Source organism: Scyliorhinus canicula, chromosome 17 (genome assembly GCF_902713615.1).
Source record: "Scyliorhinus canicula chromosome 17, sScyCan1.1, whole genome shotgun sequence".
Classification (NCBI taxonomy): domain Eukaryota; kingdom Metazoa; phylum Chordata; class Chondrichthyes; order Carcharhiniformes; family Scyliorhinidae; genus Scyliorhinus; species Scyliorhinus canicula.
Genome location: NC_052162.1, coordinates 103,317,796 through 103,334,040, shown reverse-complemented (window position 1 = coordinate 103,334,040; position 16,245 = coordinate 103,317,796). Strand labels below are relative to the sequence as shown.

The following is a 16,245-nucleotide window of genomic DNA, read 5'->3' as shown; positions in this document are numbered from 1 at the left end:
GTGTGTAAGCTCGTCTACTCAAAACAATCAATCCATGAATTGAGCTGATTATATCTTGATGGATGATTAATTTTCTCAACCATATGAATGGAGCCAATTGTCTCTGGATGGGTGATCGATAGGGCAGGTCCTGGAAGTTTGTCTGCGCTTAGCGCATTTGAACATCAAACATAAAACATACAGTGCAGAAGGAGGCCATTCAGCCCATCGAGTCTATACCAACCCACTTAAGCCCTCACTTCCACCCTATCCCAGTAACCCTTCCTAACCTCTTTGGCCACTAAGGGAAATTTAGCATGGCCAATCCACCTAACCTGCACATCTTTGGACATGTGGGACTCCGCATAGACAGTGCCCCAGCAGGGAATTGAACCTGGGACTCTGGTGCTGTGAAGCCACAGAACTAACCACTTGTGCTACTGTGCTGCCCCATGGTCAAGTTCAAATTCCGATCAGCCTGCATGGAACTGATTGTGGTTTGGTTTGAAATATCCAATTCTTAATTTAAAGTATCCAATTCTATCAGGCCTAAAATCCAGGCAATTGTCCATATTACCACAGTCCCTCCTCTTGATCCAATGAGTGTCAGCATACTGGATCACAAAACTCTAACCAAGCCACTGGATGGGCAAGTATCAGAATCTTGGGCTAACAGTCCTACCCCCTAACCCAACATACATCTCCCACGGAAATCACAAATACAATACAAAATTAAAAAAAGTACAATGTTGAAAATAAACAAAGTACAATGGTCAAAAGCAACATAAAAGCAACAAAACAAAAAAAGGTAATACATGCACCAAACCACATAGCAGCATGGTAGCACAGTGGTTAGCACTGAGGACCCAGGTTTGACTCCATGCGGAGTTTGCACATTCACCCATATCTGTGGGGTCTCACAACCCAAAAAGATGTGCAGAGTAGGTGGATTGGCCATGCTAAATTGTTCCATAATTGGAAAAAACAGAATTGGGTATTCTAACTATATTTAAAAAAATAAAATTTCAAAAAACATTGTCAGTACAAAATCAAACCTTTCATATAAACCAAATACAATGGCTGATAATACAAAATAAATAGCCTTAATACATCCCTTCATTACACTGGATCGCTGTTTCTGCAGCCAGGCGCCGCATAGTTTCTTTCTTTGCGTAGGGGAGGTCTTGGTAAGTGTACTTGTAGTGTTGGGGCCGTATCAGCTCTGAGACAACTGGTGTGTCTGGTGCTCAGTCCATTCCCACAGGGCATTCTTTTTTAAAACTTCTGAAAGTGGGGCAACTTTGGTGGTGAAACCATCAGTGAGATTTCGACAGTACCCCATCAAGCCTAGAAAGAAACACAGAGAGTTCCTGCTCTTTGGTAGGGGAGGCATGTTACCGACTCAATCTACTTCCTTTTTATTTCATACTTCCCCTCGGTCACTACTGTCCCCGAGGATGAGACTTCTGATCTCATAATCTGGGCTTTCTTGGGGTTTACTTTTAGGCCTAATGTAGTGAGGAGGTTCAGTAGTTCCTTTAGCAGTTTGAAGTGTTCCCCCCTGGTCGCGGCCTGGAGGAGCAGATCGTCCACATGCTGAAAGAAACATTTGTTTTGAAAATCCTCCCAGGCCCTTTGCAAATATTTGGTGGAATATGGAGGGTGAGTTATGGAAACTCTGCAGCAGGCATGTTCAAGTATAGTGTTGCCCCTGAATGTGAAAGGAAACTTATAATGACAATCTCAACAACTAATTCATTGTTTGAGGACCATTCACGATCGCCGTACTCATCATGTGGCCATGTCCCTGCGTTCCGAAAGTTTCCCTTTGTCCAGGGGGCTTCCAAGATGGCCACCATCACCATTTACTCCATGTGGATGTGCCCCTGTCCCCTGGGGTTTCCCTTTTTTTGGGGGTCCACCAAGGTGGTCGTTCTTGGCATCGTTGTTTTCGCTGCTGCCTTGTGCGACCTGTTGTAGCCAACCTTCTGCCCGCCAATTCCCCCTCTTGGGTCTGTCTGTTCCTTTTGTCACCCACTCTGTGCCACTGTGGGCCCCTCTTTTTGTAGAAGAAACTTATTTGTGGTGAAAGTGGTCTGACGTGAAAATTAAAACAGAAAAAGGAGTATGGAGAAGGTAAACTGCAAAACACGCTGTATCCTTTTGGTTTGCTGGTTAGTGTTTAACACTTTCACTGCTGCTTTGATTCCAGGTCTGGTAATGACGACGGAGGTTGAGGGGTGAATTGATGGAGGTCTACAAAATTATGAGGGGCATAGACAGAGTGGATAGTCATAGGCTTTTTCCCAGGGTAGAGGGGTCAATTACTAGGGGGCATAGGTTTAAGGTGCGAGGGGCAAGGTTTAGAGGAGATGTACGAGGCAAGTTTTTTTACACAGAGGGTAGTGGGTGCCTCGAACTAGCTGCCGGAGGAGGTGGTGGAAGCAGGGACGATAGTGACATTTAAGGGGCATCTTGACAGCGTGGCCGAGCGGTCTAAGGCGCTGGATTAAGGCTACAGTCTCTTCGGGGACGTGGGTTCGAATCCCACCGCTGCCAGATGAGCTTTATATTTATGGGCAGCACGGTAGCATTGTGGATAGCACAATGGCTTCACAGCTCCAGGGTCCCAGGTTCGATTCCGGCTAGGGTCACTGTCTGTGCGGAGTCTGCACATCCTCCCCGTGTGTGCGTGGGTTTCCTCCGGGTGCTCTGGTTTCCTCCCACAGTCCAAAGATGTGCAGATTAGGTGGATTGGCCATGATAAATTGCCCTTAGTGTCCAAAATTGCCCTTAGTGTTGGGTGGGGTTACTGGGTTATTGGGATAGGGGGAGGTGTTGACCTTGGGTAGAGTGCTCTTTCCAACATCCGGTGCAGACTCGATGGGCCGAATGGCCTCCTTCTGCACTGTAAATTCTATAAAAATTCTATGATGAATAGGATGGGAAGAGAGGGATACGGACCCAGGAAGTGTAGAAGATTTTAGTTTAGACGGGCAGCATGGTCGGCACAGGCTTGGAGGGCCGAAGGGCCTGTTTCTGTGCTGTACTTTTGTTCGTTCTTTGTTCTTTGATTGCTCTCGTCCAAACCGGGCAAATGAATATCAGTTATTTCCTGAGAGAACACAGAAAACAGAGATCATAGAGACCAGAATTATTCTCTTCAGAGCACAGAAGGTGATGCGACCATCAATTCACTCAAGGACACGAGTGGAAGTAAACTGTGGCTTTAATCGACTTGCAACTGAGCCTGCCTGCGACTAGATGAACTGAAGGCAGGCTCGCATGACTGCACGCACTTTATACTTCCAGTTGTGGGAGCAGCCATGGGCGGAGCCAAGGGTGGAGCCCTGTACATGCTCCTCATCACCCCCTGTGGGCAGAACCGTGCAATGGCTCACAGATGGAGCCCACAGGGACACAGTGTGAATTTATATTATACATTCACCCGGGTGAACGGGTCTATAAGTTGAGTCGGTCCGGTGCTCGAAGCGTTCGCTGGGACCGGCGGAGCACCGGAGTTGCAGCCGCTTCGGATGGCTGTGTGCTGATATCCGGTGTGAATCTGAGGGTGGACTCCAGGGGTGGTTCGTTCCGAGCTTCGTTCCTGTCCGGTGTGACGGGTGAAAGGCGGCGCAGGAAACCTGTAGGCACGGGGGCGCAGGGCGTGGGGGGTCGGGTGGGGTGTGATATGAGGGGTACCTCGGTGGTAGTGGTGGTGGTAGATCCTGCAGGCGCCAGGAGGGAAACGTCCTGCCGGCCATTGGGGTACTCGATAGATGCGTAGTGGGGGTTTGAATGTAGTTGTAGGACCCTCTCTACCAGCGGGTCTGTTTATGTGTCCGGATGTGCTTCCGGAGGAGGATAGGGCCCGGTGTCCTCAACCAGGATGGAAGCGAGGCCGCCGTGGTAGTGCCCCTAGGGAAAACTAACAATCGCTCGTGAGGAGTCTGATTAGTGGCCGTACACAGGAGGGACCTAATTGCATGGAGCGCGTCAGGGAGGACCTCCTGCCAGTGGGAGGTCGGGAGATTCTTGGACCGTAGGGTCAGTAGGACGGTCTTCCAGACCGTTGCGTTCTGCCTCTCCACCTGCCCGTTCCCCCTGGGGTTATAGCTGGTAGTCCTGCTCGAGGCGATGCCCTTGTCGAGCAGGTACTGACGCAGCTCGTCACTCATGAAGGACGAACCCCTATCGCTGTGGACATAGTTAGGGAAACCGAACAGGGTGAAGACACTGTGCAGGGCTCTGATAACTGTATGGGAGGTCATATCGTGGCACGGGATGGCAAACGGGAAGCGAGAGAATTCATCTATGATGTTAAGGAAGTACACATTACGGTTGGTTGAGGGAAGGGCCCTTTGAAATCAATACTCAGTCGTTCAAAGGGCCGGGATGCCTTTACCAGGTGGGCCTTTTCTGGTCTATGGAAGTGTGGTTTACACTCCGCGCAGATCGGGCAATTCCTGGTGACAGCTTTAACCTCCTCGGTGGAGAAGGGCAGATTGCGGGCCTTGATGTAGTGGGCATGCCGGGTGACCCCCGGGTGGCAGAGGTCATTGTGGATAGCCTGTAATCTGTCGTCTTGCGCGCTGGCGCATGTGCATCTGGGGGCTCGTTGAGCTTCCCCGGACGGTATACAATATCATAATTATAGGTGGAGAGTTCGATCCCCCACCTCAAGATTTTGTCGTTTTTAATTTTGCCCCGTTGCGAGTTGTCGAATATGAAGGCAACCGATCTCTGGTCGGTGATGAGGGTAAACCTCCTACCAGCGAGGTAGTGCCTCCAGTGCAGTACGGCTTCCACAATGGCTTGAGCTTCTTTTTCGTCTGAGGAGTGTCGTAGTTCCGAAGCGGAGAGGGTTCGGGAGAAGAAAGCTACTGGCCTACCTGCCTGGTTCAGAGTGGCAGCGAGAGCGACCTCTGAGGCGTCGCTCTCCACTTGAAAGGAGATTCATCCACCGCCCGCATGGCGGCTTTGGCGATGTCCTCCTTAATGCAGTTGAAGGCCTGGCGGGCCTCAGCTGACAGTGGAAAGAGTGTTGTCTTAAATAGTGGGCGGGCTTTGTCCGCATATTGGGGGACCCACTGGGTGTAGATAGATAGATAGATAGAGAAATACAGCACAGAACAGGCCCTTCGGCCCACGATGTTGCGCCGAACTTTTGTCCTAGGTTAATCATAGAATTTTGGACAATTTGTCATGGCCAATCCACCCAACCTGCACATCTTTGGACTGTGGGAGGAAACCGGAGTACCCGGAGGAAACCCACGCAGTCACGGGGAGGATGTGCAGACTCCACACAGACAGTGACCCAAGTCGAAATCGAACTTGGGACCCTGGAGCTGTGAAGCAATTGTGCTATCCACAATGCTACCGTGCTGCCCTTAAGAAGTTAACCTACACTCCCTTAGTCTACCCTAATCCAAGTACCTATCCAATAGCCGTTTGAAGGTCCATAAATTTTCCGACTCAACTACTACCACAGGCAGTGCATTCCATGCCCCCACTACTCTCTGGGTAAAGAACCTACCTCTGACATCCCCTCTATATCTTCCACCATTTATCTTAAATTTATGTCCCCTTGTAATGGTGTGTTCCACCCGGGGAAAAAGTCTCTGACTATCTACTCTATCTATTCCCCTGATCATCTTATAAACCTCTATCAAGTCGCCCCTCATCCTTCTCCGTTCCAATGAGAAAAGGCCCAGCACCCTCAATCTTTCCTCGTATGACCTACTCTCCATTCCAGGCAACATCCTGGTAAATCTCCTCTGCACCTTTTCCAAAGCTTCCACATCCTTCCTAAAATGAGGTGACCAGAACTGCACACAGTATTCCAAATGTGGCCTGACCAAGGTTTTGTACAGCTGCATCATCACCTCACGGCTCTTAAATTCAATCCCTCTGCTAATGAACGCTAGCACACCATAGGCCTTCTTCACAGCTCTATCCACTTGAGTGGCAACTTTCAAAGAACAATGAACATAGACCCCAAGATCTCTCTGCTCCTCCACATTGCCAAGAACCCTACCATTAACCCTGTATTCCGCATTCAGATTTGTCCTTCCAAAATGGACAACCTCACACTTGTCAGGGTTAAACTCCATCTGCCACTTCTCAGCCCAGCTCTGCATTCTATCTATGTCTCTTTGAAGCCGACAACAGCCCTCCTCACTATCCACAACTCCACCAATCTTCGTATCATCTGCAAATTTACTGACCCACCCTTCAACTCCCTCATCCAAGTCGTTAATGAAAATCACAAACAGCAGAGGACCCAGAACTGATCCCTGCGGTACGCCACTGATAACTGGGCTCCAGGCTGAATATTTGCCATCCACCACAACTCTCTGTCTTCTATCGGTTAGCCAGTTTGTTATCCAACTGGCCAAATTTCCCACTATCCCATGCCTCCTTACTTTCTGCATAAGCCTACCATGGGGAACCTTATCAAATGCCTTACTAAAATCCATGTACACTACATCCACTGCTTTACCTTCATCCACATGCTTGGTCACCTCCTCAAAGAATTCAATAAGACTTGTAAGGCAAGACCTACCCCTCACAAATCCGTGCTGACTATCCCTAATCAAGCAATGCCTTTCCAGATGCTCAGAAATCCTATCCCTCAGTACCCTTTCCATTACTTTGCCTACCACCGAAGTAAGACTAACTGGCCTGTAATTCCCAGGGTTATCCCTATTCCCTTTTTTGAACAGGGGCACGACATTCGCCACTCTCCAATCCTCTGGTACCACCCCTGTTGACAGCGAGGACGAAAAGATCATTGCCAACGGCTCTGCAATTTCATTTCTTGCTTCCCATAGAATCCTTGGATATATCCCGTCAGGCCCGGGGGACTTGTCTATCCTCAAGTTTTTCAAAACGCGCAACACATCTTCCTTCCTGACAAGTATCTCCTCAAGCTTATCAAGTCTGCTTCACGCTGTCCTCTCCAACAATATGGCCCCTCTCATTTGTAAATACTGAAGAAAAATACTTGTTCAAGACCTCTCCTATCTCTTCAGACTCAATACACAATCTCCCGCTACTGTCCTTAATCGGACCTACTCTCACTCTAGTCATTCTCATATTTCTCACGTATGTGTAAAAGGCCTTGGGGTTTTCCTTGATCCTACCCGCCAAAGATTTTTCATGCCCTCTCTTAGCTCTCCTAATCCCTTTCTTCAGTTCCCTCCTGGCTATCTTGTATCCCTCCAGCGCCCTGTCTGAACCTTGTTTCTTCAGCCTTACATAAGTCTCCTTCTTCCTCTTAACAAGACATTCAACCTCTCTTGTCAACCATGGTTCCCTCACTCGACCATCTCTTCCCTGCCTGACAGGGACATACATATCAAAGACACGCAGTACCTGATCCTTGAACAAGTTCCACATTTCACTTGTGTCCTTCCCTGACAGCCTATGTTCCCAACTTCTGCACTTCAATTCTTGTCTGACAGCATTGTATTTACCCTTCCCCCAATTATAAACCTTGCCCTGTTGCTCGCACCTATCCCTCTCCATTACTAAAGTGAAAGTCACAGAATTGTGGTCACTACCTCCAAAATGCTCCCCCACTAACAAATCTATCACCTGCCCTGGTTCATTACCAAGTACTAAATCCAATATGGCCTCCCCTCTGGTCGGACAATCTACATACTGTGTTAGAAAAGCTTCCTGGACACACTGCACAAACACTACCCCATCCAAACTATTTGATCTAAAGAGTTTCCACTCAATGTTTGGGAAGTTGAAGTCGCCCATGACTACTACCCTGTGACTTCTGCACCTTTCCAGAATCTGTTTCCCAATCTGTTCCTCCACATCTCTGCTGCTATTGGGGGGCCTATAGAACACTCCCAACAAGGTGACTGCTCCTTTCCTATTTCTAACTTCAACCCATATTACCTCAGTAGGCAGATCCCCCTCGAACTGCCTTTCTGCAGCTGTTATACTATCTCTAATTAACAATGCCACCCCCCCACCTCTTTTACCATCCTCCCTAATCTTGTTGAAACATCTATAACCAGGGACCTCCAACAACCATTTCTGCCCCTCTTCTATCCAAGTTTCCGTGATGGCCACCACATCGTAGTCCCAAGTACCGATCCATGCATTAAGTTCACCCACCTTATTCCTGATGCTTCTTGCATTAAAGTATACACACTTCAACCCATCTCCTTGCCTGCAAGTACTCTCCTTTGTTATTGTTACCTTCCCCACTGCATCACTACGTGCTTTGGCGTCCTGACTATCGTCTACCTTAGTTGCTGGACTACAGATCCGGTTCCCATTCCCCTGCCAAATTAGGTTAAACCCTCCCGAAGAGTACTAGAAAACCTCCCCCCCAGGATATTGGTGCCCCTCTGGTTCAGATGCAACCCGTCCTGCTTGTACAGGTCCCACCTTCCCCAGAATGCGCTCCAATTATCCAAATACCTGAAGCCCTCCCTCCTACACCATTCCTGCAGCCACGTGTTCAACTGCACTCTCTCCCTATTCCTAGCCTCGCTATCACGTGGCACCGGCAACAAACCAGAGATGACAACTCTGTCTGTCCTGGCCCTTAACTTCCAGCCTAACTCCCTAAACTTGTTTATTACCTCCACACCCTTTTTCCTACCTACATCGTTGGTACCAATGTGCACCACGACTTCTGGCTGCTCACCCTCCCCCTTCAGGATCCTGAAGACACGATCAGAGACATCCCTGGCCCTGGCACCCGGGAGGCAACATACCTTTCGGGAGTCTCGCTCGCGACCACAGAATCTCCTATCTATTCCCCTAACCATTGAATCTCCTATTACTATTGCTTTTCTATGCTCCCCCCTTCCCTTCTGAGCCCCAGAGCCAGATTCAGTGCCAGAGACCTGGCCGCTGGGGCCTTCCCCCGGTAGGTCATCCCCCCAACAGCATCCAAAACGGTATACTTGTTTTGAAGGGGAATGGCCACGAGGGATCCCTGCACTGTCTGCCTGTTAGTTTTCTTTCCCCTGACTGTAACCCAGCTACTCTTGTCCAGTACCTTTGGTGTGGCTACCTCCCTGTAACTCTTCTCTATGACCCCCTCTGCCTCCCGGATGATCCGAAGTTCATCCAGCTCCAGCTCCAGTACCTTAACACGGTCTCTGAGGAGCTGGAGTTGGGTGCACTTCCCGCAGGTATAGTCAGCGGGGACACCAGTGGTATCCCTCACCACCCACATCCTACAGGAGGAGCATGCAACTGCCCTAGCCTCCATCCCCTCTTACTTTACAGAATTAGCTGCCCTGTGGACCAACTGGACCTCCGCCCTCCGACTCTGCTCCCAGTCAGCTGTACTCTAAACTCCTGGTTCCCTTCACGCTCTTTGATAAATATAGGAAATGAAATGTAAGGAGCACCTTACTCCCTCCTCACCTAACTCCCTCAGACACCAAACTCTCACTGTAGTACTCAAATGCCACAAGCTCAGCACTCCCTCAGTCACCAAACTCTCACTGTAGCACTCAAATGCCACAAGCTCAGCACTCCCTCAGTCACCAAACTCTCACTGTAGCACTCAAATGCCACAAGCTCAGCACTCAGTGCAAACAAAGTCTGCACTGTATCTAGCCCCTATTTATACTGTGACTCTAGCTTCTAAAAACTGGCCTAATGCAATTAACTAATTAACAAGCTCCAGCTGCAAGTAAGTCCAAGTAGAACCTTGTTTAAAGCTGATTCAAAATTCACCTTCTTATAGACCAAACAGCAACTTTTAAGTTAATTAACTAAATAAAAGAAATACTAGACTTTAAATAACCCTTATACTCCCTCAGTCACCAAACTCTCACTGTAGCACTCAAATGCCACAAGCTCAGCACTCAGTGCAAACAAAGTCTGCACTGTATCTAGCCCCTATTTATACTGTGACTCTAGCTTCTAAAAACTGGCCTAATGCAATTAACTAATTAACAAGCTCCAGCTGCAAGTAGGAGAAAAATCCAAGGCACCTCTTGAGGGCCCTGGAACAGTGAGCAAGAGAGAGTTGTAAGAGGGGGCGTATACGGTCAGGGTCAGGCCCTAGGACCCCGTTTTCCACGATGTAGCCGAGGTTGGCTAGTCTGGTTGTGCGGAAAACGCATTTCTCCTTATTGTATGTGAGGTTGAGTTTTTGGGCGGTTTGGAGAAATCGGTGGAGGTTGGCATCATGGTCCTGCTGGTCGTGGCCGCAGATGGTGTCGTTGTCCAAGTACGGAAATGTGGCCTGCAGCTCGTACTGGTCCACCATTCGGTCCATTGCTCGTTGGAACACCGAGACCCCATTCGTGACACCAAAGGGGACCCAGAGGAAATGGAAGAGGCGGCCGTCTGCCTCAAACGCCGTGTAGTGGCGGTCCTCCGGGCGGATTGGGAGCTGGTGGTATGAAGACTTCAGATCCACCGTGGAGAAGATGCAGTACTGGGCGATCTGATTGACCATGTCTGCAATCTGGTTGAGGGGGTACGCATCGAGGTGCGTGAACCGGTTAATGGTCTGGCTGTAATCAACCACTATCCGGAACTTTCCCCCATCTTGACGACCACCACCTGAGCTCTCCAGGGGCTATTACTGGCCTCTATGACTCCCTCACGTAAGAACGGCTGGACTTCGGCTCTAATAAATACCCTATCCTGCAGGCTATACCTCCTGCTGCGAGTGGCCACGGGTTTGCAGTTAGCGGTGAGGTTAGTGAAGAGTGGAGGGTGGTCGATTTTTAGAGTTGCTAAACTGCATATAGTGAGAGGGGGCAGGGGTCCGCCGAAGCTGAGTGTTAGGCTCCTGAGGTTACATTGAAAATCGAGTCTGAGTAGGAGAGGGGCGCAGAGGTCTGGGAGGACATACAATTGGAAGTTGGAGTAGTTGGCGCCCTGTATCGTTAGTGTCGCAACCGTGCGCCCTTGTATCTGGACCGAGTGCGACCCCGAGGCGAGGGAGATAGTTTGCCGTGCTGGAAATATCGGGAATGAACAGCGTCTTACCAGGTCTGGATGAATGAAGCTCTCGGTGGTCCTGGAGTCGAAGAGGCATGGTGTCTTGTATCCATTGACTTGAACGGACATCATGGAGCTTCTGAGGTGCTTTGGCCGCGTCTGGTCCAAAGTGACTGCATTGAGTTGTGGGTAGTCGGTGGCTTGGTTAGCGGTGCTGGAGCGGCCCCGTGATGACTGTCCGCGGAGGTCGTAGTCGTCGAGTGGCATATCGGGTGATGGCCAAGATGGCGGCCCCCATTGATCGCACGTGGCGGGCGGCGAGGAAGATGGCGTCCAAGACGGCCGCCTCCGTTGATCGCACGTGGCGGGCGGCGAGGAAGATGGCGCCCAAGATGGCGTCCCCCATGAATCGCACATGACTGGCAGCGTGGAGGAGGATTGCCAAGGTGGCGGCCCCCATGAGTCTCACATGTCGTGCGGAGGCGGCAGACACACTGCCACATTGCGGGGTCTGCGGGCCTGTGAGTTGGAGGGGCGATTGTTCCGGATAACGTTCGAGTTTGAGGATTTGGTTTTAGCCAGGCATACCTTTGCAAAGTGTCCTTTCCGTCCGCAGCTACTGCAGGTCGCGTTGCGGACCGGGCAGTCCTGCCGTGTGTGTTGGGGCTGGCCGCAAAAGTTGCACGATGGCGCTCCGTGGTGGGCGGGTGGCCGAACGGCACAGGCCTGGGGTAGTCTCTGGTCGGGGGTCCACGATGGGGTCGCGTGGTTGGCTGGGAACGAGTTTAAACTTTGAAAAGCGACTAGCGTTACTGTGTCCTCCAGGTTCTGGGCCCCTTTTTCGAGGAGATGCTGGCGCACGTAATTGGACCGGACCCCTGCAACATACACATCTCGGACAGCGAGTTCCATGTGCTGGGAAGCTGTCACAGCCTGGAAGTTATATTTCCGTGCTAGAGCTTTTAGGTCGTGCAGGTAGTCTTCTAGCGACTCTGCAGGGCACTGGCGGCGGGTAGTAAAGATATGCCGCGCGTAAACTTCATTTACGGGCCGCCGTACAGGCGGTCGAGTATCGCGAGGGCCTCAGTATACGAGTCGGTACTATCAAGTTGAGTTGAAATGCGATGGCTCACCCGTGCGTGTAGGAGACTGAGTTTCTGTTCTTCAGTAACAGCGGAGGTAGTCGACGCAGCCAGGTAGGCCTTGAAGCACCGAAGCCAATGCAGAAATATTTCCTTCGCTGCTGCGGCCTGTGGATCGAGTTCCAGTCGATCAGGTTTGAGGGCTGATTCCATGGTAGTTTTTTTTTTAAAGTCGATTAAATTGATGCGACCGTCAATTCACTCAAGGACACGAGTAGACGTAAACTGTGGCTTTAATCGACTTACAACTGAGCCTGCCTGCGACTAGATGAACTGAAGGCAGGCTCGCAAGACCGCAGCACTTTATACTTCCGGTTGTGGGAGGAGCCATGAGCGGAGCCAAGGGTGGAGCCCTGTACATGCTCCTCATCTCCCCCTGTGGGACACAGTGATACACAGTGTGAATTTATATTATACATTCACCACAGAAGGTTAAAAGCAGATTTTATGGATCTGGTCAGTACTATGGGGGTGGGGACAGTGGGAATGGGAGTTTTGATAGAGCAGATAGTGAGAAATCGATTTGATTAGATCATGGCTCATCATTTACCTCAATGTCACTGTTCTGTTCCATGTCCATGTTCCTTGCTGTCTTTGGTTATCAGACATCTATTCATCTCTATCTTGAACATGCTCAATGATTGAACTTCTGCAGCCCTCTGGGGTACAAAATTCCAAAGATTCACAATCTCTGAGTGAAGATATCCGACCTCATCTCAGTCTCAATTTATGCCTGTATCTAATTCTGAGATAATACATCCTGTTTTAGACTCACCAGCCAAGGGAAACATCTTACCAACGTCCATCCTGTCATATCCTGTTAGAGCTTTGTAAGTTGATTGTAAGTTTCAACTAGATCACCGCTCATTCTTCGAAACCCTAGGAAATACAAACCCAGTCTTCTCAATCTCTGCTGAGACAATACCTCTATCTAAGGAATTAGGGAAACTCCAATGCACTCACTCCATGTTAAGTATTAGCCACGTCTCCTCCTTACAGAAGGAGACCAAAACTGTACACAATGCTCCAGGTGTGCTCTTGTAAAGGCTCTATCCAACTGCAAGACATCTAATGTTATTCCAGACATTTGCAGTACTTTCCTTTCTTATTTCAGATGACCAAGATCTGCAGTAATTTGCTTATATTGTGTTGTGAATGTGGAAGCCATCACGAGAAGGCTTGAGATCCTCTTCTGAGCTCGAAATCCCGGGATAAAGTTCCACCATTAAAAGAATGTTCACCAGGTGAAAGTGGAAAGGAATTCACTCAGTATTCCCTTTTACTCACACAACATAAGTAATAATAATAATCGCTTATTGTCACAAGTCGGCTTCAATGAAGTTATTGTGAAAAGCCCCAAGTCGCCACATTCCGGCGCCTGTTCGGGGAGGCCAGTATGGGAATTGAACCCGCGCTGATGGCATTGTTCTGCATTACAAGCCAGCTGTTTAGGGAAGCACGGTAGCATGGTGGTTTGCATTGTGGCTTCACAGCGCCCGGGTCCCAGGTTCGATTCCCTGCTGGGTCACTGTTTGTGCGGAGTCTGCATGTTCTCCCCATGTCCGCGTGGGTTTCCTCCGGGTGCTCAGGTTTCCTCCCACAGTCCAAAGACGTGCCGGTTAGGTGGATTGGCCATGCTAAATTGCCCCTAGTGTCCAAAAAGATTAGGAGGGGTTATTAAGTGGGTCGGTGCAGACTTGATGGGCTGAATGGCCTCCTTCTGCACTGTACGTTCTATGTTTAGCCCACTGTGCTAAACCAGCCCCAGTCACACCAGAGAGAGCACATTCACCTGTGAAAAGTGATTTATTCAGACTCCCCAGCTGTTAACTCTTCAGTTTTAAAAGTTCAAAAGATTTAATCTCTAACCACTGCATTCTTCGGGTCAAGATATAGTTTAAACATACCCTTGGAGGGAAAAACTGTATTCGCTCCACCATATTTAACTGTAGGAGTTTGAGGAAAGAACAATGGCGTCTGCGCTCTTTGACTTCTGTTATAGTTATTGAGAATCATAGTCAAGGAACCCCTACAGTGCAGAAGGAGGTCATTCGGCCCATCGAGTCTGAACCGCCCCTTATCCGCTCACCCCTATCCCTGTAACCTAACGTGCATATCCCTCGACACTAATCGGTATTGTGGAGTATTGTGTAGTTTTTAATCATGACTAATCCACCTTCTGCAGCATCCGGAGGAAATTCACACACACAAAGGGAGAATGTACAAACTCCACACAGTGACTCAAGGCCAGAATTGAATCCACGTCCCTGGCACTGTGAAGCAGCAGTACTAACCACTGTGCCAGTGTACCATCCCACTTTTTATCATTTTATATCTTGGTCCTGTGACTCTGATGGTAATTGAATCACAAATCATAATTTTTTATTCAACATCATCTTTCAATGGTGGATGTCCCAGGCAGCATTCGCAGCCAATCAGAATGTGTCCTATCCTCACAGCAGGAGCCTCTTGCGCAGGTGCAGTGCTGGATTCTGAAATGGAGCAAGCGCACTCCCTGCTCCAATTAACGCATGCGCAATGTCAGTGCCGCAGCTGCAGAATGGGGCGCACTTTGGCTCCAAAACCCGAATTAAACGGCCGATTGTCAGAGGGTAATCGGGGCGGGGGAATGGCAGGGGGGCTTTCTAAACACCCAGTGGAGGACTCAAAACCCGAACAAGAACCGATTGGTGCCGCGTTCGCAACAAACGGGGTTGCGGCGGCAGCTGCCTGAATTGGAGGCCCCGGGTTAACGGTCGCCAACCTGCAGTCATCCTGCTTCAGGTCGCAGGGGGAGAGAATGTTGTGAATTTCTATCCTGATTGACACTCATGGATTTTGGAAACTCCTTTTACAGAGGTTAGAAGAGGAGGGTTTACACACAGAAAATTCAAACCAAAAGAAATGTTTGGCACATCTCAATTCCTCTCTTAGACTGGCAGTGTTGGACTTTGTATTGTTGCAGAAAGGGGAAGATTTACAGACAGGAAACTCAAATCAAACATCACGTCAAAACCAGACAGAGCCACGCAATTCATCAGGATCTGACTGTTATCTGCCTCTGAATATGGAAGGTAAACAGTTTGTTCTGTCTGGGAAATTTCAGATATGAGTACGAAACATTAATTGCAGGTTAAGAATAAACCTGACCCGTTTAAATTGTAACCAAAGGTTGGGAGTAGGAACTGTTACTGAAAAATGGAATTTGTTTAAAGAAAAAATGTTCAGATACAGTAGATATTCTTACAAAGAGGAAAAGACAGGGAAATAATTCCAGAGCTTCCTTGCTTAATATGAAGAAGGAAAAATATACGTATTACAATGTCAGGTGGGTAATACAAATGAGAATCAGACAGAATATAGACCATTCAGAGGGGAATTTTCAAAAAGGAAGGAAGGGAAGAAAGTATGAGCAAAGAGCAGCCAACATAGAAGGAGATCAAAATGTCTGGTATGATCTTGTAAATACTAATCAGGTGGTAAAAAGAGGATTATCAGTGGAAAAGGTGATTAAGTGTGGAAGTAGGGGGCGTGGGTAAAGAATTAAAGGAATAATTTACATGTCTTCTATGGAAGATGTTGCTGTGCAGGTCATGGGGAAAGATAAGAAGATAATTCAGACACTTCGGGGATTTAAAGTTGATAAGGATAGGCTGTCCGAGAAAGTTTTGAAGGCACCAGGACTGGATAAGATGGATCCAAGGATACCAAGGGAATACAGAATGGAAACTGGTCATCATTTTCCAATCTCCCTTTGACTTATGGGTGGTAACATAGGACTGGAGAATTGCTAAATATTGCATCTTTGTTCAAAAAGGGGAATAAAGATCAATTCAGGAACTGCAGGACAGCCAATTTAACCTCGGTGTTGGAGAAGCTTCCAGAAATGATAATTTTGGAACACATAAACAGTAATTTGAGCAAGTGTGTTTCAATTGAGGTTAGCCAGTACAGGTTAGTTAAGGGAAAATCATTTTTAACTAACTTGCTTAATGTTGGAGAGGCTTTTAATGCGATGTATATGGACTACTAAATAGCATTGGATCAGGTTCTGTGCAACAGACCTGTGATGAAATTGACAGCTCATGGAATAAAGGAGACACTAGGCACATGAATTTTAAATTGACTGGTTGACAGGAAACAGAGAGTAGTGGTTTAATTATGTTTTTTGGGCTGGTTGAAG

The 16,245-nt window shown here is 48.6% G+C and overlaps 1 protein-coding gene and 1 non-coding gene across 3 annotated transcripts in view; both read left to right on the top strand.

The window, feature by feature from the left end:
* The window catches only part of LOC119951431 (gastrula zinc finger protein XlCGF7.1-like), a 36,507-nt gene that overhangs the window by 18,385 nt on the left and 1,877 nt on the right, over positions 1–16,245 (top strand). The window contains exon 2 of one of the 2 annotated variants that reach the window (XM_038774610.1): positions 14,920–15,136. The exons of the other annotated variant lie outside the window; for it this stretch is intronic. The gene's annotated coding sequence lies outside the window, so the exon portion shown is untranslated. The remainder of the gene's footprint in view (positions 1–14,919; positions 15,137–16,245) is intronic. 2 annotated transcript variants of the gene reach the window in all.
* trnal-aag lies at positions 2,457–2,538 on the top strand. The gene has a single exon. It is a non-coding gene; the product is annotated as a tRNA-Leu (tRNA).